The 18086-nt window shown below is 39.3% G+C and overlaps 1 protein-coding gene across 8 annotated transcripts in view; it reads right to left on the bottom strand.

Annotated features, from left to right (window-relative positions):
• The window catches only part of MARCHF1 (membrane associated ring-CH-type finger 1), a 156571-nt gene that overhangs the window by 92832 nt on the left and 45653 nt on the right, over positions 1–18086 (bottom strand). The window lies entirely within an intron of this gene.

Genomic DNA, 18086 nt, shown 5'->3' with positions numbered 1-18086 from the left:
TGCTGAGGTTTTAGTTTGGCTCCCTCTTCTACCGCCCCACCCATTCGAGCAGGGGTCAGCCTGCTCTAGCCTCCAGCAAGTCCTGCGTGCACCACTCTGTGCCTCTCTAGCATCTCTGCCTCTTCTGCACCCCCCCCCCTTGGGCAGCAGCCACTCGGAGCACAGGCACAAGGCCCGCCAGTTGAGTCCTCCCTGTTCACTGTGGTGCATGCACGTTGTGCTCAGTGGCCCAGGCCAGCCTCGATGTGTGTGTGTGGGGGGGTGATTTTCCACCCCCCACATGACAAACTCTATGTGCGCGTGCCCACAGAGAGGGCTCCGAGTGCCACCTCTGGCACCCATGCCATAGGTTCGCCATCACTGGTCTAGCTCTTCTACTGCTGACCAATACAGTTACCCTACTGAAACTATCATCAAGATCTCCTGTTTAATTATCCTCAGAGAATTCTGGAATACAAATGAGTTTATGGCACTCATGATGAATCAATCTAAATAGTCTTTCTGCAGAAGGGGCACCTCACAAGGATCACATAATTCTACATTAATCTGAAGTCAAATGTAATGAGCCAAAAAAGTTAGTACACTACTTTTCAAAAACATCCAAAATTGTTGTTTGTATAATTGTGCTACTTGTATAATTTAGATGCTATTTATATTTTATTCCACAGAATGCTTTATTCTCTATTTCTTACTGCTATTTCCAAGAATTTTCTGGCAGCTCAAATGGTTCAGGGAAGGAGCAATAAATGCTTGTTTCTAAGATTTTCTCTGTGCTAGTACCATTAACAGAGAATCCATTGGAAATATTCATATGCAAGAAAGAAATCTGTACCATGGTGTTGACAAACTACACAGAAAAACAGAGGTTTAAAAGTGCAAGTCAGTCAGTGGAACAAGGTGCAATCACAACAGAGTGGGGGGGGGGACTTCCTAGAAACAGAAATAGGCCGGATTGGGAAAGCTGACCTGCACTTTGATTGGTGGAGCAACCAGTTGACTCTGAGAAGGAGGAGGTATCTCTCTGATAGGAAAAGTTTTATAAGCTTTTGAATTTGGATTCCAGTGAGTTAACATCAAATCTCTTAACTGTATGTGTTAAATATCTATTCTGAAGGAATTTCAGTCAGGGAATAGATCTGACGTGAAATATACTGAGTACAGTTTGTGCTGGAAAGCAGAAAATACACAGACAGGAAATCGGAATTTTACTTAGTGGTCAAGGCTGAAGGAGGAATAGTAGGAAGACTTTTCACAGGAGACCATAAATAAAAGGGAAGGGAACATATCTTCTGGTTGAAGAATTCCTAAACCAGTAAGAATGGGAATTACACATACAGGTGGATTTCTAGTCTGGAGTATCTGTATGCTGCTAAAGTTACCTTAGGAGAGAAATTTATGTGAAGTGGGTAGCTAACAGTGTCGAGGCTGTATGTGTACTGTGTTAGAACCCAATGTTATCTTGAATCCATTAGTCAGTAACATCTAACATAAACATCTTCAAGTAAAGAACCTCTCATAACATCTAAGCAACTGTGAAACAGGAATTAAATATAAGCAACCAGTTAGAACACAGGTAGATTCCCTGTCTGGATTATACACACAGGTAGATTATACACACAGGTAGATTCCCAGTCTGGTTTAGCAGTGGTCTGCTAGAGTTACTTCAGGAGGGAGATTTATGTGAAGTTGGAGCTAACAGTGTCAAGGCTGTATGTGTACTGTGTGAAAACAGTACCAGCCTGTTAGAACCCAAAGTCATTGTGAATCCACTAGCAAGTTAAATCTAATCGAACCGTCTTAAAGTAAAGAGTCTAAGCAACTGTGAAACTTGTAAAACTTAAAGAACTTCTTATAAGATCTAAGAAACTGAAGAAAATGTATTGTCGAAGGCTTTCATGGCCAGAATCACTGGCCCGTTTCGCACACAAGGTTTGCTCTGGAATTACTGCAACGTGCATCGACATCCTGACCTTTTTGTTGCTGGTTTGTCGCTCGACATCATTCGCACTTCGACCGGTTGTTCTGGAACTGCATCTGAATCCAGAAACCCCGATAGTTTGCACGGCCAATGAATGCGATGCAAACGAGAGTTCTGATTGGCTGCTTGGCCGTTCCTGGGCGTGTCGTTTGTGACATTTGGTCCCATCATCACGTTGTCACGCTGTGACGTGGCCATGAGATGACGACACTCCAATCTTCCCATTGGCTGACGTTACCTCGAGATGTCTCGCGTTGAGTGTGCTGAGGCGCTGTCCCTCGACACAGCATCGGCAGAAGTGCCCACTACACATTCCGTTGCTCTGAGCTGGTGCGGCGGGTTAACGCTTCTTTCCCCCCCAATATCTGCTCCAGCCCTTCAAAGTAAGGCATGGTCCGAGGACCATTACCGGAAGTCTTGTTGGGCTGATTAACTCTTTTGAAGTCACGTTTTAAAGTTTTTGCTTTTGTCCTACACTCAAGGGCAGTTCTCTTGTGCCCCCTGAGGCGCATCTCCGCCCCTACCAAAATTGGTAGAAGCCATGGGATGTTAAGAGCTCTTATACATATTATTAAGAACAGACAAATGAATCCCAAAGACGGCTAGAATAAGTATACAACAATTTTACTGAAGAAGGCTTTGTTAAGCCGAAAACGCAATATCAAGCGCGATGCGTTCTGTTTGATGCTTGCTTATAATATACGTCCTACCTCACAAGGTTGTCCTTGAATTGACTTGCTATGAGCAACTTCTTGGATAGCGTCAGCTGGAGAGCCAATTTCATGAATGGACTGAGTCTATAAAGAGTTGTTACCTATTATGAATGAAATGTCTATTTTGACTTGGACAAAAGTATTATGAATGGGAATTTAGCTGTGTATTAAAATATTATGAATGAGATCTGAAAATTGCTGTTACATTGTGACTAAAATATTGTTTCTCACCTAATGTTGTTAATTATGAAATGATTTTTCTGTATATAATTCTTCTATGAAGCAATAGGTTTGTATAACTTTGGTACAAAGAAATTTTTGTTTATGTTGTTATTCCTATGAAGCAATAGGAAAATACATACATATGAAAATAATTTCCAAGTCAAGTACATGTTTTCATGTCATTATTTATTATCCTGTGGGTCCTGTTCAAATGTTTAAAAATATTAGATATTTCAAAACACATAACACCATTCAGTTTCTTAGGGTGTGAACTCACTTGTGTTACTAGGGTTTCCTTCACACTCTGACCTTGTGTATGTTTGTACAAGGTCTACCAGACCACGGCCACACAGCCCAGAAAACCCACCACAACCAAACAATAAACAGTTTGTGACTTTTTAATAATACACCAAAATTTGCCATTTAAAGCACCTGGCCCAAATAGGTCTTGAACAGCACATTGCAATGGAAGGCTGCAGCAGAGAGCACTTCTGCAAATAATTGGGGAAGGTGGCATGGAAGCACAATTTTCACACTCCTCTTTGGAGCTCAAACATTTCCATATTGGGGTGCTGTGTGGTTTCCGGGCTGTATGGCCGTGTTCTTGCAGCATTCTCTCCTGACATTTCGCCTGCATCTGTGGCTGGCATCTTCATGGGATCTGAAGGATCTGAGGATCTGAAAAGCCTTCGACAATACATTTCCATATTGTTCCCCAAAGTCACCCAAACTTCAGAAACAGTTTTTTGGGTGGCAGTACGTATGGGAGGCTGTAGAAGACAAGATTGATCTACTCCATAAGAAAAGCTCCACTCACAAGTCCTTAGATCCAGCCATCTGTTGTGCCTTTTTCTTGAACAGAATTACCTTTTACACAGAAACCATATATTATGTTTGACTGTGCATGGTTCTTCTGCAAGTCAACATGGATGAATTTGCAAATGATTATTCCATTAGAATGTATTGCTAAGGACTGGACTCTGAAGTATAGATAAAAGAACATTTAAAAAGAAAATTATTTTTACAATATTGTTTTAAAGAAGCATACATTCAGAATCCTTCTCACAAGTCTCTTCCCTTATCCTAAAAAGTTTTATCTAAGTTTTTCTCAAATCCCAAAATAATTACTAAGTTGTGACAAAATCCTTGCCATTTTCATTTTGCCTGCAGGCAATTGGCAGGTACCCTCTTTGTTCCCAGGAAGCAAATTGCATTCAGGTTTGTCTCATCTCTGCTAAATGAGTAATAAAAGTCAAGTTCTAAACAGAATGTCTGGAACTTGATAGATAACAATGTAAAAAGGAAGAAGTGGAAATGTAAAAATCAGTGGGACCAGATGTTAGTAATTACATCTAAGCTATTAGAAAAGAAGGAAACAAAAACAAGGTGGAGAAAAGCTCCACACAATACAATCAAGAATAAAACCTGAGGACAATCAATAGGTTTAAAACTACCCCCCAGTGATACCAGAAAAAGTTCTTTGAGACTATTTCTCTAAATTACATTGGTCTTCGTAGAAGAAGAACTACACATTTTGCACTGCAACTTTTGAAAAAACAAATCAGCTTACATTGCCTCAGTAAACAGAAACAGCAGGGGTATTTCAAATAATGTTTAAACACCATTCATGTTATTTTAGGTATTTCATGGCAGGTATGGGTAAAAATGACTCCCTAAGCCACATGCAGGCTTCCAAGCTCTCATAAGTAATTCACAGCAGCCCAATCAAACAACCATATGGCTTGCCAAATCAGCTCCAGTTTACAATTTATTTTTTCGGTGCTTTGTTTATCTCAGTGACATTTTACAGTCAAAAACTAACTGAAGTTAACTGTCAATTTCAAAATAAACAAAATGATTATCACTGGCCATTCGAGCTCCACTTTTCTAGATACAAATTTTTGTAGCATTTTTGTTACATGATACCATGTGATTACGTGCTACTATATAATTATTATCAATCAGTGGCCAGAATACTATTATATACTGTATAACTAAATACATATATTTATTTTTATTTATTTATTTGTTCCACTTTTATACCGCCCTCCCCCAAGGGGCTCAGGGCGGTTTACAACATAATACAAGTGGATAAATAGAATAAAATGTTAAAATTTATATTAGTTAAAATGCAGCGCTCCAAATAAATAAATATTTAAAACAGATGGCGTTCAGCCTTTCACTCCCCTGACTCTGAGAGGGGGACAGCGGATCTCAGTTGTTAATGGGCACCTATCAGCAGCCGGCCTCCCCAAAAGCCTGGCGGAATAACTCGGTCTTACAGGCCCTGCGGAATTCACTGAGGTCCCGCAGGGCCCGGACAGCTGGCGGAAGAGCATTCCACCAGGCAGGGGCCAGGGCCGTAAAAGCCCTGGCCCTGGTGGGCTTTTCTGCTAAATTATAATGGGAAGGGGCTAGTCCAGGGGTAGGGAACCTGCGGCTCTCCAGATGTTCAGGAACTACAATTCCCATCAGCCTCTGTCAGCATGGCCAATTGGCCATGCTGGTAGGGGCTGATGGGAATTGTAGTTCCTGAACATCTGGAGAGCCGCAGGTTCCCTACCCCTGGGCTAGTCTCTTAGACTGTTCCTCAATAATGAATTTAGCGAGATGACTGATCCTTAGGAAGCATTGATGCTGGGTCTACCAAGAGTTCCATTTTGATGTCACAAAGTCATGTTGCTGACTTGGATCCACCATAACATTTCTGCAGGTAGAGAGATTTTTGTGTTGAAGCAGCGGATTTACTTGGAGTAGACCACCTTGCAGGACGCAATGTAGACAAGAACTGACAGACACACAGTCACCAGTGCAGTTCTATTTATTGCTATCTACTGACAAAGTGCTTCGCCAGACCACAGGTGTTTTCAGGCACACATCACACTGCTGTCTGTGCTAACTATATACAAAAGTGGTACCAATCAGGTGCCCTCACCTTATCAGGTTTGCACACGGTACAAGCTGTGCCCTCGGTCCTAATCTGCACACGGCACCCGTTAGGAGGGTCCAGCTGTCATTTAGATTTTGCTCATCTAAACATTTACACATGTTCTGACATTTTGCCTGCAAAAAGGTTGCAGTGGAACCATGTGAATAACTAGTAGTTTGCATTACTGTTTTAGAATATTCTGAATGAATAACTTTGTGAGCACAGAAACAAGTTTTCTCATTGCTAGGCTAGTACATCATAAATTTACATGCTGAGATTATCTTTGGGAAAACAAAACTATACTTTGGTGTAGGAACACGGGATGACTGCATTTGTTCAAATTAAATCCATGTACATTGTGAAGGGAGCTATGATAAAAGCAACCCTTTTCACCTTTTCCAACAGGCAGGTCAATTGCTTGGCCGGCCGGCCTGCCTTACTAATTTTCTAGAACCGAGTTACAAAAATAAAAGGATTGAGAGCTGTTGCCATTCTGTAATGTTAGAGAGAAACCTACTGCTGTGACTGGCTATCGGCTCAATCTGGGGGAGGGGGAGAGTTGTGAAGGTGGTGGGATCCTATTCCAGCAGATATTTCCTCCCTGGGGCACTTACTCCAGCAGAGAGTTCAATCCGCTGGCAGGCAGCGGTCAAGGCCTTCCATGACGGCCAGTGTTCCAGTGCCCCTGCAAGCTCTGCTGGTTTAGCCGAGTATGTCAAGGACTGGTTGGGGATGGAGCCAATGTTTGTTGGCTTCCCCACTGGCTTGGATTTACACCACCCTTTTGGCTGGAGCAAATCCACTGAGCCTAATGGAAGGTTTTTTGGCAGTGGGCAGGATGTTTTGTTTTTTTACTTCCTCATGCTGCCGAAAAGCCCTGTGGCTGCACCAGGGCTCTGGATTGGGCTGCCTGTCTCTGAGAATTATTTTATCAAATACTTTAAGAAAGATTGAGAAACAATACATATCAGACCAGTGTCTAGGTAAATAATGTAATAAAGAGAAGTCCTGATACATATTAGGCATTCCTGGATGAGGATATCTACTGCACTCCCCCCCCCCCACACACACACACATATCAAGGATTCCTACTTAAAGTAGAAAACACCTCCTGCATACTGAAGGATTTGGACGCTTCTTCATAAAGGCTAGCATATTTTATGGAATTACAGATGAACTAAAATTCAAGCAATCTCTTTTATGTTACCATGCCTGTATTCTCTCTTTCATCAAGAGAATGGTCTGCCAGTAAGGTAATGGAAGGTGTTATGTTTCCTTTCTAATGTGCCTCTGAATACTGCATTACTTCCTTACTATTTTCATATTGAGATAATTTATGCTGACAGTTTGGTAAAAATCTACGGAACCTTTGGAGTATGCCTAACAGTTTCATTAAAATGGTCTTTAGTGCGTATCAAAAGATTAGTCAGACTGAAGAAGCCCGTATAGTGAAGACGGTATGTCCCATGTCTTTAAGTGTTCTTATCTAGTTTATCTGACTGGGCATTTGCTTAAATGCTATTGAGTCTCACACTAGTATTTTACAGTAATAGGATAGCCTGCTGTAGTTATTAAGGAAGAGCAGAAATACAAGGAACAGAAAAATACTTTTCATTCATTTTAAAAAAATGAAAATATCTGATTTTTCTTTCACTAAATGAAATATGCATTTCATACAAACATGTCTCTATACACTACATTTATGGACCCTTTGTATGTTTTTCTGTGTAAAAATATCTGACTCGAAATAAGGCACTGTAAAAATGCGAGGTCTTCAAAGACTTTCATACTTCCATGGAGATAAAATTCTCTTCCGACATTTTTATTCCTTTTGGTGCTGATGTTCTATTCTAGTGATAAGACAGATAAACCAGGGTGACATTTCTTTTGATCCCTGTCATGGCTGACTGAAAACGGGCACGTTAGAAACAGAGAGAATTATGTCTGGGCTGGCCAGCAATGAAAGGTAGCTTGTGGCTCCATTGCTCTTAATGGTTGTCAGAATTCAATAAAAGAATGATTTCAAACCCGCTATTATTATTATTATTATTATTATTATTATTATTATTATTATTATTATTATTATTATTATATTTATAAACCGCCCTCCCCCGAAGGGCTCAGAAGTAGATGGTGCTCAATTAGCTACTAGAAAAATTGTATGTGTAAAGCAATAGAGATTTGTGTACAATACAGATTTGTGTACACATTTGGACAAATTATAGACAAGGGAGAACACAACTCCCTCATCTATAGAAAGTGCCTTAATAATGCTAAAAATAGGGAAAATTCCAGCAGAATATTCCAGGAGATTTGGGACAGTGCCTGAGGATGGCAGATAAGAAAGGGAACCCAGCAAGGATATGATGTCATAGAATTCACCCTCCAAACCTGCATTTCCTAGTCTAGCCAAACTGACCTCTGTATTCTGTAGATCAGTTGAAATTCCAGGAGAACTCCCAGTCCTACCTGGAAGCTAGTAACTCTAGCATGGAAAGTAGCAACTTATACAGTTTATAGTCAGCAAGGCAAGATGTTAATTCCTCTTGATAGATTCAGTAAACAATAGTGTTTTCAAAAGGTAAAGCCACCATGTAGCTGTCCTGAATAATGTAGTACTCAAGGCAGCAAAATGAATTTATACATATATAGTATGCCTAACTGCACAGACACATATATTGGGGGGGGGACCAAGCCGACAAACTGCATACTGTTTAGTTTGATTTCCACAACAGTCTGTCAGTTCAGTGTATCATGGTTTCTTATTTTCTTACCTGCCAAAACTGTGAGAACATGATTTAGAATGAATAGCAAGGCATGTGGGAAGTTGATGAACAAGTTCAAAAAGCATTTGGTGAGTGCTCCTTAGAGAATTACTGAACTGTTAAATTCAATAGTGTTAGACATATAGCCAAACACTTGTAATACAACTTGCCTTGTTTTTTTTCCTCCGTGGCATTTCGAAGATCTACAACTATGAAGGAATCACAAGCTTGTTCTAGCCCACTTAGAATAATTACTCTTCACAGTCATTTATGTAAATTAGAGAATAATTAGTGCTGCACCAAAATATTTATTTTTACATGTAATGACATGGCCTTCATTAGAGTGCAGATGCTGAACTGCTAAGAGTTCAAAAATTGACTGAAGCTTGGTCCAGCCAATAGTGAAATGTTTTTGGTCAATAACAGACCCACGCAAAGACTGAGGAGCTGGTCTCTCCTGGGTTGTACTTCCTCTGAAGAAGCTGGTTCACAGGTTTAGAGCCATCGGATTATGGACTACATACAACCAGAAACTTAAGTCTGTATAACACAGCATCTTTAATGAGATTGGCTGATATGCCAGGTAAGCAGTTCATCAAAAAGCATGCTCTGATAATATCCAAAATAGATTGCAATAAATCATTTTACATGGGCTGTTTTTGTAAACTGACTGGAAATTTCTATTGGTCCAAAATGTAACAGCTAAGATATTTACAGGGATTCTGCTATGGAATCATATGATTCCTATGCTGAATAGGCAGAACAGGGTGCCTGTTTCTGACCAAAGTCAAAATAACTTCAAATGAATTTGGGGTATTTGAAATACCATCTCCTCCTGTACTGTCTAGAATGCTAATTTTGATCCTCTTTCCAAGTGCTTCAAAAGAGAGGAGGGTGGCAACAAGAAACAGGGCGTTTTCAGAGCTAGAACTGTGCTCTCCATTGACTTTCATCTGGCTCCTGCTTTAATGTCTTTTAAGTGCCAGCCCAAACCACTTTTGCCCATGTCTTTAAACAAAGACTTTGATATTTTAGCTATTGTTTTTATGGCCTGCTTGTAACATAATTACCATTTTATGCTCATGAACACTATCTTCAGACTGTTTTTAAATGTATCTAATGGGCTCCTTGCTTGCTTTATTGCTAAATTTAATAACTGACAATTTTTACACTTGTGCTTTTTTGTGTATTGTACTGCTATTACCTTGGCAGCTACTTCAAGGACATCTCTGGCAGGAACAGCACGCACATTGTATCAGTAAATAAGAGTTAAATAAACAAACAAGATTTATTTTATACAAATAACTGTTAACACTATAAACTTAAAAAAACCTAAACTTTACCTTAAAGCACATGCCAGTTAATAAATGAAGTTATTAAATGCTTACAATGCCATCCTAAGAAGGACTACTCAGTTTTCAACTCAGGTTTATCTAATGGGAGCTACTCTTAGGAAGTTGTTATTAATTGTATTGTAGTCTAGTGTTCTAAATGTCACCACTAACTAGGGTTCGATCTAACTTTGGTTTGTCATGACACCTGCATGCATTTCCAGCAGCCTTCCAAACACCAACCTGCTAGCATGAAACTTATGGGGAAACCCTGGGAGGAAGAAAGGTCAGACTGTCATTCTCAAAGTGATATGATTCTTCATATCACGAATGGTTAAGTATAACTGAGATTGCATTTTTCTCTCAAACTCTTTGAACTTAAGACCCTATCATTCACAATAACCAATACATAACATGGATAGATGGCTTCCATGATTCATTAAGGATGTTCCTTACCAATGAATAAGGCTGAAGCACTATTGCAATTTAGGTATTCCTAGATATTACTGAACAAAAAAGTATAACTAACAGATTTACAACTAGCAGATTGAATCCAGTGCTTCCATTGTGTTAATGAGGCAGCTTTTCTTCAATGCCAGGAGCCTTCCACCAGTGAAGAAAAGTTCTGTACTGACACAAGACACCTTGTGCAAGATGACAACTGCACTGTTAATGGCATGGAAATATTGAATCCAGCCCTTAATAAATAAACCTACAAATACTGGATGTACAACTCAGCAGTTTGTTAGGTATATATTCTGCTTTGCATTCCACCCTGAGTTCCAGGAATTTAGCTTCTTTCTGAAGAAGGAAGCACATCACACAAGAGGCTAAAATAAATGGTGAGATGTGATAAGCCACTGTTCTTTTGGTGAGACATCTGAAGCCATTGTTCCAGGCTTCAGCTGTTTACTACCTCTACCATCAAGGAAAAATGTTCCCCTATTTGCCCAGAACTCTGTGGACTGGTGTGTGGGAAACTCTAAAGACAAACTCTGTTCCTGCTTCTGGAGTTTTGCTATCAAAATACCATGGAATAATATGGATTAGAAGTCTGGTGGGTGGATGAAGATCAACTAGGTCCTCTCTACCATGGTGACATATTTGGGAATAGAAAGCAAAGGGAGAGCCACTTCTTTTGATATTGCCCTAATGTTCATATATTGGGGGCGGGGGCACATTTGTAGAATGCAACTTGACTAAACTAAGCTACAAAGAGAGATGTTTTAAAGTTAAGAAGTTCCCGGTTGTGTTTAAGGATCTGCAAGTCAAAACAAGCATTTTGATTTCTTTGAGAGGTGTACTAGGAAGCCACGGAATGGAAAGTGTCAAAAGTTGTTTTAATTCTAAGCATCCATCATTGCACAAGCTGTCACAGTTCCAAACTAGACAACTGTTGCTTGATTTTCATCCCAGCTTTATTCCAGAATAATATAAAGGTGAAGCTGATAAACTCATGATCTCTGAAGAAAAGTCAGAGTTATCAATGGCCCTAATTACTCTTCCAGGGAACGACCAGTTACTAACTTGTCAGAAAAAAAAGAACTAGGGAGAAAAAGAAGAACCAGGAAGGAACCAGGGATTCCAACTACTAAACTTCTAAATTCCAACTTTTCCTTCTTCTAGAAGCTTTCTATTGGCCTCACTACCAACTTGTCCTAAATAAGAAACCAGATTTTAAACAATTATTCGCCTTCCTTTCATTCCGATGTCAGGTCTGTGTTTCAACAACTGAAGGCCTCCTGTTCCTTTCTTTCCCATTCCTTGTTCTAATGTTTCTTCTTGACAGCTCTTTAGTAATGCTTGACTTGATACGCCTGCCTCATGTAAAACACTGAAAATGTTAAATATTTCTGGAAGTAAAGGAAAGCAAAGTGTGAAAACTGACATCCCATTTGTTTTGACTGAAACAGCAATCCTCAATCACTTTAATGTAGGAGTTCCACTAAGAATTTCACTAACAAAAAAATGGCTCTATCACAGATAAATAAAATGCCCTCAACATATCCAGTACTACAAATATTGCCTGTAACATTCCTTAAAATGTCCATTATAAACTATTTGAGACAACAATAAATAACAAGCATGAGAGAAATATAAACAGCCTTCAAGAAACAATGGTTGCTCCTCCATTAGATCAGCCTCATGGGGGAAAAATACTATCACAAGAAAGTTCTATTCCGCATAAAATCTAGGCATGCTATCCAATCTCATTGAAACATTGCACAAAGAGATTATCTGGTGATGGACATACACTAGTACTTTTTAAAGTCATTTCAAAATGATTAAATTAAAAAAACTTTGTAAACCATTCTTCCAAACAGAAGAGATTGCTTGCAACATTTTGTTTTTACATGTCCCTAACATCTTACTTTGTCAGTTAATTAATAATAAATTCCCTTGCCATTGTTATCTGAAAATCTATTTTGAACTGATAAAGTTGTAAGGTGTTCATACCCACATTTTATTGGTATCTAAATCATGACAACTAACAAAATGTCTGTTGAAGTAAGCCCTCTCTAGGGAATATATGTATAAAGAAAATGACTACTGGGACATAGAGAAGCAGCTTACAAAAGGAAAAAGAATCTGTCTGGCTCTAGTGCAAAGTTAAAAGCTATATTTTAATGAAAATAACTAAAACATTCATATAACAGACCCACAACTCTTAATCAACAATAAAGTATACATATTATAGATAACACCAACAAAGCAATGAATAATACAAATACAGGGGATCCCAAAGATAATACTAATATATCAAGTCTCTGTAATAAAGGCATAACTTTCAAAGAGATCCACTAATGGTATAGATGTGAAGAATACCAAGTGTCTGATGCCAGTAAGTATTCAACTTCAGCAGGTAAGCTTCATGAATTCATAGGTGGATGCTTAAAACGTCAGGATGATGATGAAGAAATTCTTGGTTGCTGGTCAATAGAAGGTGGGAGTATTGACCCGGGAAAAACCAAAACTTTCGACTGTTATGTCTTCCTCAGCCACTTTAGTCACAATCATTACATATAAATATAAGGAAAATTATTATCTAGCTCAAAGGCAAGATATCACCCACATTCATACAAGCATGTTTGAAAGTCAGTTACTGAAAGTTCCTTAGTCTGAAAGAGTTTAATGGTTCAGGAACACCTACCTGAAGATTTGAAGGTATTCCTGTTTGGGCCATAGCTGATTTTTTTTAAAAAAGCCCTTTTATTTGATTTATACCCTGCCCTATGCTGCATCATTTTCCATTCTGTTTCCTTAACTAAGGATATAATCCAGTAATTTCAGCTACATCAAATGTAGCATAAAATCCACCCCCCTACCTTCACCACATAACAGACACCTTGTTGGGGGGGGGGGGAGGGAGCTTAAAGACTTCCACAGAACTGTGACTGTCCAAGGTCATCCAGCAGAAATGTTTGAGTGGAGAAACAAATCTGGTATAGTTTAACTAAGGTCTAACTAAGGTACCTGGTTATTACTTGGTAAAACAGCTCAATTCTATTAAATTACATGAGTGAACAACCATGTCCATGGCATATCTCACACTGTATTTCACATATGCTAACATTTGTGAGTTTTCAGTACTGTTTTGTATAAGCTTAAATAGTGTAAAGTATATACTATAGAGAATTGGAATAAAAATACTCATAAATCTTTGAAATTGTTTGAATATAACATTAAATCATATTTGAGATTGAATCCAATCAGCTTTTCCATTGGTGAGGAAGAGGTCTACTTCAACCATCCTAAATGATTTTGCTGGAGATAATGGGACCTGCATGGACAACTGTCATGGAGGGGGGACTATGGAAGGAAGTTTGCCAAAATTTACTGGAAAAGAAAACAGAATCCAACTCCTAATGTATTATTTTTCCTAGTTAAATATTTCAATTCAAATATCCTTTGTTATTCAATGATGTAGTGCTACAATTCAGTGAACGACTTGATAAATTTTGCTCACTGAACACAAGTCAAAATAGATATATAAAATTGGGAGAGCCACTTTAAAGGGTCACAAGGGCCTTTTACTCTGTAAGTAGAAGGTGGAAGGGCTTGTTATGTAGTAAAGACAGTGGGATTGCTAGTCTTCATCTCCCTACTGAAGGGCTTGTTGATGGCTATGCGCCCTGGGAGGGGGGGAGGTCATTCCCCTGGTCCTGGGTAAAGGAAGATACAATGGCAGTATGAACACTGACAATTCCAGGAAAAGAAGGCCTGGCCACTGGTGGGCCCCTCTTTCTTCCTGTCTGTCTTCCAGTCAACAAAGACATGAGTGCACTAAGTCCCTTGACCTTAAGGTTCTGAGTCCCTTGGTTCTGAGTCCCTTGACCTTAAGGTTCTGCTACTGAATGCCAGGTCAGTACATTAAAAAAAAACTACAGCCATTAGTAATTTAATACTGAGTCGACAGGCTGAGATAACATATATTATGGAGACCTGGCTCAAGGAAACTGGGGATGTGCATCTGACCCAGATGTGCTTTTCATGTTGCTATGTATAGCACCCATCTATTGAGGTGCCTCCTCCAACGGTCTGCCAGTTTTTAATGTTTGCTCCTAAAGGTGGGTGACCAGGACAGGGTAGGGATTTGGATGGTGATCTCTCTTCTTGAGATACATAAACTGGTCTCAGACATGCTTGGGGTGATATCCATGCCAAGGCCAGTCATCAAAAGCAGCTCAGAATGTCATGGCCATGAGCCTGTCCAAAGTAATTACTGGTCTCACACATTTAGCAGGACATACACTGAATTTGCTCTAATGTAATGATGGGTTGGAAATGGAATAATTAAAGCTTACTATCTTGTCATGGACTGATATTTACTTGATAGAGTTTAGAATTATTGCTTTTCCTTCCTTCACAAGGGTGGTGAATCCAGTGAGATGCCTGATGATTTCCTCTTAGTGCTTGGGAATTTCCCCATTTCAGCTGCTGCTGATTCTATCAAAGGCTTGACTGCTCTCTGGAATAGGGAGATGGCTTCAGGTATTGACACAATTGCCCTTAGCACTCTCTCCCTTTGGACACATCCAAGCAGTCTTCTTCATTGATGGAAGTGAAAAGGGAGGTACAATGGATAGAGTGCCATTGGCAGAAAACTCAAGATGAGGCTCACTGAACATGACATACAACTTATATAGATCTATTCCATAGAACTTATATAGATCTATTCCATAGAAACAGAAACAGTTATCTGCCATCATCGCATCTTCCCTTAAATGTGCAGCTGAGTTGTTTAGTGTGGTCTGGGGATATTTACATCATAGCCCCAGAAAACTGTATTCTGACCACACAGCAGCCCTCTAAAATCAATTTGCTACTTATTTCACAGACCAAATCACTTAGGTGTGCTCGAGTTTACATGCTGTTGTTACATCTTCAAGCAATGTACCTACATTTTCCACCCATGTACCGATGGCACCAGCTTTTAACTTGTGGAGCTGGAGGTTGTGGACAACATCTATGGAGAGCTGCACCCCACCACCTGTGCTCTTTATGGCTGCCTTCACTGGATTATAAAAGCTGCCAGAGGTGGACCAGCTGAGTGGAAAAGGGTAGTGGCAAATACTTTTTGAGAACAGGGGTTGTACCACCTATGTTCAGAGAGGCAGTGAAATTATTTGACTTGTTTTGAAAAGAAAACTGTCCCTGAGCCCCACTTTTGGCCAGCATTCAATCTTCCATCCTTGGGCGAAGTAATCAGGCAGCTGGTTGCTTCTCAGTTTCAGAGACTCTTGGATAAGACTGATTTTTCTGGATCAAATTCGATCTGGTTCCATACCAGGATTTGGAACAGAAACTGCCTTGGTTGATGACCTCTATCCAAAAATAGACAGACGTTATGTGATCCTGCTAGACTTGCTGGATCTCTCAGCAGCCTTCAATATTATTGACCACAGTGCCCTACTGAGCTATCTCTCAGTACTGGGATTAAAAAGCACTAAGTTTGGGTTGTTTGAGTCCTATCTGTGATGGGGCGCAGGGTAAAAACAATTTCAGAAGCTAGGGGATTCCTGTTCTATCTCATGGCCAATGATCTGTGGTGTGCCACAGGGATCCATCGTATCCCCCATGCTATTAATATCTATATGAAGCCACTGGAAGAGGTGATCAGAAGGTATGAATTGTGCTGTCACCAATATGTGTACAATAATGAGCTCTATCTTTCTTTCCCACCTAATTCAAAGGAAGCTGCTGATTTCTGGTACTTGTGCTTGGAGTCAGTAATGAGGGGAATGAGGGTAAACAAGCTAAAATTTTATCCTGACAATAGAGGTTTTCTGAATTAGTAAAGGCAGACTAAGAAGTTGAGATCTCTCCTGTCTTGGATGGGGCTATACTCCCCTTGAAAATCCAGGTCTGCAGTTTTTGGAGTGCTCTTGACAGAGCAGTCATCTTAGAAAACCTGGTGGCTGTTGTGGTTCAGAGTGATTTTGCTTAAGTGCACCTGTTGTACCAGTCATGTCCATTCCTGGGTCAGTCAGATTTAGCCACAATTATTCATACCTTAGTTACATCTAGACAGGACTATTGAAGTGCACTGTATTTGGATTACCCTTAAAAAAGGTTCACACACTGTAGCCGGACTGCTAGTTGGAGTCAGCTATTGGAATCATATACTACAGAAATTACACTAGCTACCAATCTACTCCTGAGCCCAAATCAAGGGGTCTCTACAGAACCATCTTCTCCCACAACTTCCTGCCAAGGAATTAATTAATATTAAAATTGTCCCATTAATCAAAGAAGTTCATTTGATAGGTATACAAGAGAGGGCCTTTTCAATGGCAGATCCATGATTACAGAACAGCCTACCCAGGGAGTCGCATTTTCACCTTTCAGTCTTATGAAGGCAGCTGAAGATGTTTTTTATTTAGGACTGTGTTTAATTAAACCTGTCCAAAATTGGGATTTAAAATTTTTGCCTTTATGTTGTAATGTAATTTATTTTATGTCTTGTGTCAATATTGTAAACTGCCTTATTCTCCATCAAAAAGAAAGGTGGCTAATAAATATTTTAAATAAATAAATAGAAGAAATCAGATCACACTCTATTTAAGGAATTGAAAATTGTAGGGCAATAAGCTACTTTTTACCCAGGTTGCAGGTAAATATGTCACAGTAGTTTGAAAAAGAAATGAAAAGGTCAACCACATTGGGTCAAAAGGACAACAGAAGACATATAACTGTTCAGAAGCAATGAAAGCCCTACATGATCCTCACAAAAAAGCTTTGGTATTCTTTGAGACATAGAAATGCATTCTAAATTTAAATGCTGTTTATGTCTACAGAATACTCTCATCTTCAAAATAATTCCACTCATTCTAAAAGATAAAATGTTTCAAAGGCAATCTTTCCATTACTCTTCAAAATTTCCATTTTTTTCTGAATTTTTCCAGGTTTTTTTAATGGACTTTCAACTCTGTACTCCTATCCCACCTTGAGTCACACATACATAATATGTATAGCTGCAAGCGTTTGGAGGTCCCGGAATCCATCAAGTCAATAAGATAAAGAACTCCAGAATTAGAGCAGATAATGAACTACAGTTTTAAATTAGAGACAACCACTAGGGCCATAAAATGCAAGGAGTATTTATTTAGTTTCCTGATTATTTCTGTTTAATCCCTTTAACAACAAAACATTGGTAAAGTAAATGTCTCTGAATTCTTTTGTTCAAAACATTTAATGGAGACTGTAACATAATTTATCCTGTATATGATTAGGCTCTCAAACCCAACCATCCACACACCATATTGGAAAGGTAAAAAAAAAAATAACAATCTTTTTACAATGCCTTTGAAGTTTTTTGTTCACATCACAGGCAAACTTACAAAAGAAAATCCCACTGTTGATGTTATAGCCAAAACAGTCAAATTCTACATGCTGATAAGAGAAGACATTTTTACCTCAATAGTATTGTTGAAGCTGTTAGAAGGGAAGAATTCTGTTTATAGGTTAAGAGTGCAGTCATATATTTTTCCATTCACAGAACAGCAAAAGTAATTTGAACAGCTACAGCATGCAAAGGGGGGGGGGGCATGAAAGGCAACAGGAACCGGACAACTTGAACATGAACAGTTCATTCAGAATAAACATAAAAGAAGTGCAGAAAATCAAAGTGGATGCAGACGGAGATAC

This window comes from Sphaerodactylus townsendi, linkage group LG10, assembly GCF_021028975.2.
Source record: "Sphaerodactylus townsendi isolate TG3544 linkage group LG10, MPM_Stown_v2.3, whole genome shotgun sequence".
NCBI classification, from domain to species: Eukaryota; Metazoa; Chordata; class Lepidosauria; order Squamata; family Sphaerodactylidae; genus Sphaerodactylus; species Sphaerodactylus townsendi.
This window is presented reverse-complemented; position numbering and strand designations above follow the sequence as displayed.